The following is a 6,597-nucleotide window of genomic DNA, read 5'->3' on the forward strand; positions in this document are numbered from 1 at the left end:
AGTGACAACATCATTAGGCAGATTTGTTTTTAAACAAGATTTTTTTTTACAAAAATATTTAGATTTTCATTATCGTGAGAACGTTGGCTTCCATTTTCGCATTGCAACTTTTCAGGACTAGAAAGCCTGCAGTTTCTATTAGCTTGTATTCCCCATCGATGATGTCACTGGAAGACGGTTTCTGAACTGCCCACAGCCCTCCTATGAGACACAGACCGAGTAGAAAAGAATTGCACAATTTTTTCATGATTATTAGTGAGGACCTATTATATGAAGATAGGTTGAAAAGTGGTGAAGTGGTCCTTTAACAGACGACGTCACACTGATAACCACCAGTATGCGCGCACAGGCCAGCAGCACTGGAACCTCACCGCTCATAAGATGCAATGGAAAAGCGGTCACTAAAAATTACACCGTCAAATTTCAGATGCTATTTTCCTCCCGGTATGGAAGAAGAATGCATAGGATTTTTATTGTGATTTCTTGAAATATGCCTATTATAATCCTTTGTTTCTGTTGTGTATAAACAATAATAGCAATTCAAAGCAGTTGTCCTCCAAACCACACATACAGTCGCTGTCATCAGACCGTAGGGAGCGCTCTTGATCACGGCAGCAGAGCCTGTTCATGCTCGCGCCGCTGTAGCCCCCCCCCCACCAAGCCTAATTTATGCGCCGTCCCACGAAGGTCTCGCACGCAGAAAATGGCCAAGAATAACAGACCACTAGCTCACAACGGTCGCATCTGCGACGCGCCGTCTCTACCGAACTTGAGCCACGAGAGACACCACCGAGTTGCCGTGTCGAGCGCTGCGACTGAGCCCCTCCGAGTTGTAACCCAATAGCACAGAATCGTAAATAATGTCAAACCCGATCTCACCCAAACACGGTGAAATAGCACGGATTGGTAATTCCGTACATACTATACGTGTTAAAGCCACGCCTCTGTCACGGTCAAAACCGTAGTAGTATAATGTGTACGGATTTTTGGGTTTCTAGGCGTGTATGTACGGAATTGCCAATCCGTGCTAATTCACCATGTTTGGGTGAGATTGGGCAAAAAAAGAGTTGAATGTGCAAATAGTTCAAACGTTGTGGACCAACAAGTGGCCTTCCTGGGGTGCAGCGGAATTATTTTTATTTTTAAATAAAGTCCCTCCAAGAAATCACAAATATACTGTATAGGCTACACTGAATCCCTTTCCTGGGATTGGCTGTACGTGGTGTCACTCAGTCATCGTACTGTCGCAGGCTGTGAACGGTGCCCACCTGGGACGCAGAGCAAATTAAAACGAAACGTGAAGACTTACTATATATTTTCCTAATACTATTTGACCAAACGGTCTGCTCACTGCATCAACCTTTTTCCTCTTGTGGTGTTGTCGTCGACGACGATACAGTGTAACAGTGTCTGACAGTCGTCTCATTTGAGGCGACGTCAGCATTTTGGTCAATGTCGTAGCTATAGAGATGATACAGTACAATATGTGTCTTATAGAGATGGGTGACCCTGTCATGTGTACCTTAGTTTTAGTAAGGGACTCTCTCTCCCTCTCCCTCTCTCTCTCTCTCTCTCTCTCTCTCTCTCTCTCTCTCGATTAATTTCTATAGTCTAAATCTCGTTCTCTCTCTGGCCCTTTCATTTGGGTCGACTGGCTTCTGCTACAGAACGGAACTCTTAAGTAATCAGAACCCGTGTATGTAATGTATTGTAAATCAATGTAAATATGCCCCCCCCCCCCCTCCCATGCTTTTTGGCTATCAAGGTCCAATGTAGTCTGTAGCAGATCCCAGATGAATCCTCGCTAGACGGAGAAAAACCTTGTTTGATACAAATTGTATCATTAAACTAACTAAATGGCTGGTGTTATATACAGTACATGGACCTGTTGATTTGTATTTATCAATCACTGTTGATGTATTGTATGCATTGAGGAGAAAACAACAAGAAAAAACGGTTGTATTCCGATCAAGATATTCTAAACGTTTTACTTTATCTTGCGGAAATGGCTAAAAGACAATAGTTTTTCATCAATTCCTTAAGAGTAAAAAGGAGTCTTATCTACCTACTATGTTTAGGTACTGTAGCTTGTGTTTAAGGGTTGGGGTTTAAGCTTAAACTCATGTGCTCAAAGTAAGTGATGTGTGATAAATGTAGTTTGCTGGTAATATGCTGTACATCAGTGTGTCCGTCGTAGCAGAGCAGTGGTCAACTATAGGTTAGCGGTTCTCAAACTTTTCAGCTCTGTGACCCCCAAAAATAATCAATTTTGAACTGGGGACCCACCTCAAACCCTGATAAGCACTTGGAATTGTAGGAGTTGAGCCATTGCATTTAGTTTGACTCGGTTCCACAGATAAATGGTGTGAAAATAGAAAAGCTTGCAAGCGTTTTGAGCTTGTAGATCAACTATATTCAGAATGTTTACCTCTTTCTTATATTATGTGACATTAGATTTACATCTGGTTTAGGGTGCATTCAGGTCCAACAGTAAGGCAGACGGAAATGGAAGTGGATGTGTTGGATGTAGCTCAAAGTGAACTTTACTCAGGTATCTAGTCCGTCGCCGTCTGACCTTTCTAGCCCTTGTTAAATTTGTCGATCGAAAATCTGAGAAAATTGTCGTTTTCAAGACGTTTTGGCCATTATCGCTGGAACGGAAGGTCCAATCAGCTCAATTCAATGTTTGTTCGATACATGACTTTGAGGACTTTTCTCTGTGTTGGGGGGGGGGGGGTCTACCGAGGCCCTAGAGGGTTGCATAGTTCGCATATATACGGTAGGCCAGCCGTACTGGGTGCATCACATATGAGTTTTGGATGTTCACCGTAGCCTACAGCTTTTTTTACCACAAAGCCAAGCCAGCGTTGTACAGCACAGCCCTTAGTTTTCCCTCTGAAATCAAATGAACGTGCCAGATTGTACACGAAATAGTAAAGTCGGAGTGTACAAGAGGTGACGAAAATGCAGGGGTCATCATTATGTCCGTAGGCTAGACGGACAAAATGTGTCCGTGGCAAAGACTTGGCCTTGTCCGTGGTAAATTTGAGCTTTTCCTTTTTTATACACGATTATAATTTAGTTTTTGTTTTTGATCATAAGACCCATTCACTGAATTTCAGTCTCCAGGTTTTCTTCAGAATATGTATGACAGTTATTTAATGACACACTAGGAGTCCAACTAGTACTAATCACTGGTTCTATTTTTCACTGGTTTTATTTGTAAGGACCCCTTTAACTCTGAGAGTGTTCAGATGGAACCAAATGGATCCATTTGGTTCCATTTGTACACTCAAGAATTACAGACCCGTTTTGGTCATTCGGTGCTAGCTCTTTGTGTTTCTGATTATATTATTGCCCGCTCATTCTATGCACACAGTAATGGAACTTTCCACCACAAGTAAGCATGGTGATGGCCCCTACATCATCATTTCTTATTTTCGGTGTGTATTTAAGACGTTCCTTCTCTGTGGCCTGCTGACACTGTGTGTCAGTGTGCGACCACAGCGTGGGCCCCAAGTAATGCCTCTTACATGGCGTTGTGCTTAACGACACATGATCAGTACTCTGAACTATGTTCAGCTACTTGTTACGGTATATTATATAATGTGCATGGTTTGATGTGTGTCGTTTGTGCCTGTTTGTGCTTGATTTTCGTTTTTTAATTGACACAAAGTGCGTGTTTTTCTGTCTCATTGTGTTACTCCTGGCTTTTAAATCATGGTAGCAGTTGGTTATATATATATATATATATATATATATATATATATATAATATAGTTGGTTATATTATAACATTGTAACAGTTGGTTATTTATATATAATTAGTTGGTTAAATAATATTGTAATAAGTTGGTCGTGTGTATTTTCCTTCTAGGCTGAACTTTGTGTCCACAGGATTTGACTCTTTCTCTGTACTTTCTCTGTTTGATTTCATAATGTATCAGTCAGTACGCAAGGGATAACTGTCTCCGCGCCAGTAGCTGTTGAAAAATAACACCCGACAGGGTAATTAAGCACTGAGGCGAAGCCGAAGTGTTAATCATTCTGTTGGGGGTTATTTTTAAACAACGACCGGCACAACCACAATTATCCTGCTTATTACACGGCTACTTAATAAATACATTAATACATTGACCCAGAAGTAAGTATTTCCTTGCTTACGGTATTTGTGTTTTAATATATATATATATATATATATATATATATATTTTTTTTTTTAAACATATAAACAAAAAAACAACAACATTAGGACAGGGGGGGAGGGGGGTTCCTCCAGTGCATCATTCTACGGCATCATCCACACCATACCATAGGGAAGCAAAACAAAATAAAAAAAACGAGCAAAAAGATAAACAAACCAAGACAGCCACAGTATTGCACATGTCTCGAGCCCATTCACATGTATACATACAGTTTTCTAGATCTGTCCAATTAATGGGGCATTGGGCCTTTAGAAAGGAAAGCAGTAAACTGAGACTTTTGTGGTGGTTTTCGTCTCCGATTTAGTCTGACGGAGGGACACAGTTTAACTCTATGGTTACCAGGGGTCATACTGAATAGTAACACTGCACTCAAAAAAGTAAAACAGTCGCCTTGTAAGTATTAAAAAAAGGTATATATTAGCTTAATAAAATCTGTGAATATCACTTATGGGATTCTTTTAGTTGGAGATACAATAATTATAGTTCATTTCATGAAAATAAATGAGTAGGCCTACATGCCAAAGTTGCCAAACTGGTAATATTGGTCAAATATATATATATAAGTCTCAGTAAGTTTCCATCATAATATTTGAGAGTAATTGTAGTACCTACAAGGATTGTGTTTGACATTACCTGTGTATCATACGTATACCTGTTTAAGTCACATAGGTGTTTACATCCATAGTTTCCACCACCTGCCAATAGGTGGCAGTGTTAGTTCACAGTGGAATGCCTTGTGTGGGGTCACACAGGGCGGAAAGAGAGAGAGAGTTGAGGGGGAACGACGTTCTGCCACATTCACGCGAGAAACGGAATAAAAAAGGTTTGTTGGTTTATTTGTTGAAAAACGTCTGACTCTGAAAGCAAATATTGTTTATTTTAGGAGCATTTGTTGACGGGCGGCTGCCTGTCTGTAGTGGGCAGTGGCCACTTGTACTGTAGTCTCACTCTAGCCGAAATTTGCAACTAGATTTGTTTTATAATGGGATGAATCTAGAGTTGCAATACCCTCCATTGACTCCCCACTCATCCAATTTGGTTTGCGATCTGCTTGTCTTAAACGACGTTAAACTCACCAACATTGCAGCTGTAGTCCAAGCTTGAATTATCCTCTTTCAATCTGCCGAGCTTGTTTTTCATAAAAGTCCACCGTAGACACTAGACATAGACATGTTATGAGCTACTTTCTGTCAAGACATCCTCTGCAGGTGATTCTTTGCAGTTTGGAAGCACTCGTTCCAAACTCCAGCACTTAGAAAAATAAACACCTGCACGTAATTTCTTGACAAAGTAGCTGTCTGTACTGTATACTGACTGTACAGTATACACTGTATTGTTTGTCTGCTTAGTTTTCGAGGTGTTTTTATGAAGCATCTGCACCTGCCCTGAAGCATTTCAGTGTGATCACCGCCTTTGCCTACATTTTAGGAGGAGACTTGTTTTTTTTTTTTAAGGTTTGCGCTAGATTGGAAGGACGATCGAGGGACATAGCCTACTAGTAGTGCTGCAAAATGAAACAAAAAAAGATTGCAATCTAGATTCAGACACCTATGCGATCTTATAATGCATTTGAGCCAGAATCGGGCAGCTGGCCAATTCATTTGAGTTACTCTTTATGTTTTTTCTACAAGAGAGAGTCTTAAGTCAAGCACTTTGATGTTGTCTGTTTAACTTTAAAACCACTATAGTTGGATCCAGGGGCCACATTTTGAATGTAGTAATGTTCAGCAACTACAGACTAAAGACAAATATTTCCATGAAAAAAAAGAGAATGATCTCAATTCTTGCAGAGGAAAATGGAGATTCACATTTGGGAAGATTGAGAAGGGGGATTGATGAAACTAGATATACCTAGCCAGGTCAACATGCTGGAAAACCAATAAGAACACATTAAACAGTCGCTGAGGCAGTATTATAAGGGACAATATGATGTTTCACAAGGTGCATGCAGAGTTTTCAAGCCACATTATTCACAGATTAATATATTTATTTGTCTGACTCCCTCTGGATACTGTTGTTGCACTTCAGGGGGGTGGCACCAGTGTATCGATATCCTCACCGGACACTTTGGTGCATGTGGAGCGCACCCATCCCAACAAGGTGTTGGAGGGCCTCAACAGGGCCTTGTGTGATGTGGTTCTGTGCTGCGGGGGGCAGGAGTTCCCCTGCCATCGCTATGTGCTGGCCTCCTTCAGCCCTTATTTTGAGGTACACGATTCTGCCTTGGCTTTCACATGAATCGCTATATTATCCAGCCTGCTCACTGTAAATAAAAGCCTAACCCATGAACACCCCGAGCCAACCATTCACCTTTTCAAACCCGTACAGGCAATGTTTACGTCTGGCATGGTGGAGGCCACACAGGAAAAGGTGACCATCAGTGCTGTGGAACC

This window comes from Protomyctophum bolini (assembly GCF_963924005.1).
Source record: "Protomyctophum bolini genome assembly, chromosome: 24".
NCBI lineage: Eukaryota > Metazoa > Chordata > Actinopteri > Myctophiformes > Myctophidae > Protomyctophum > Protomyctophum bolini.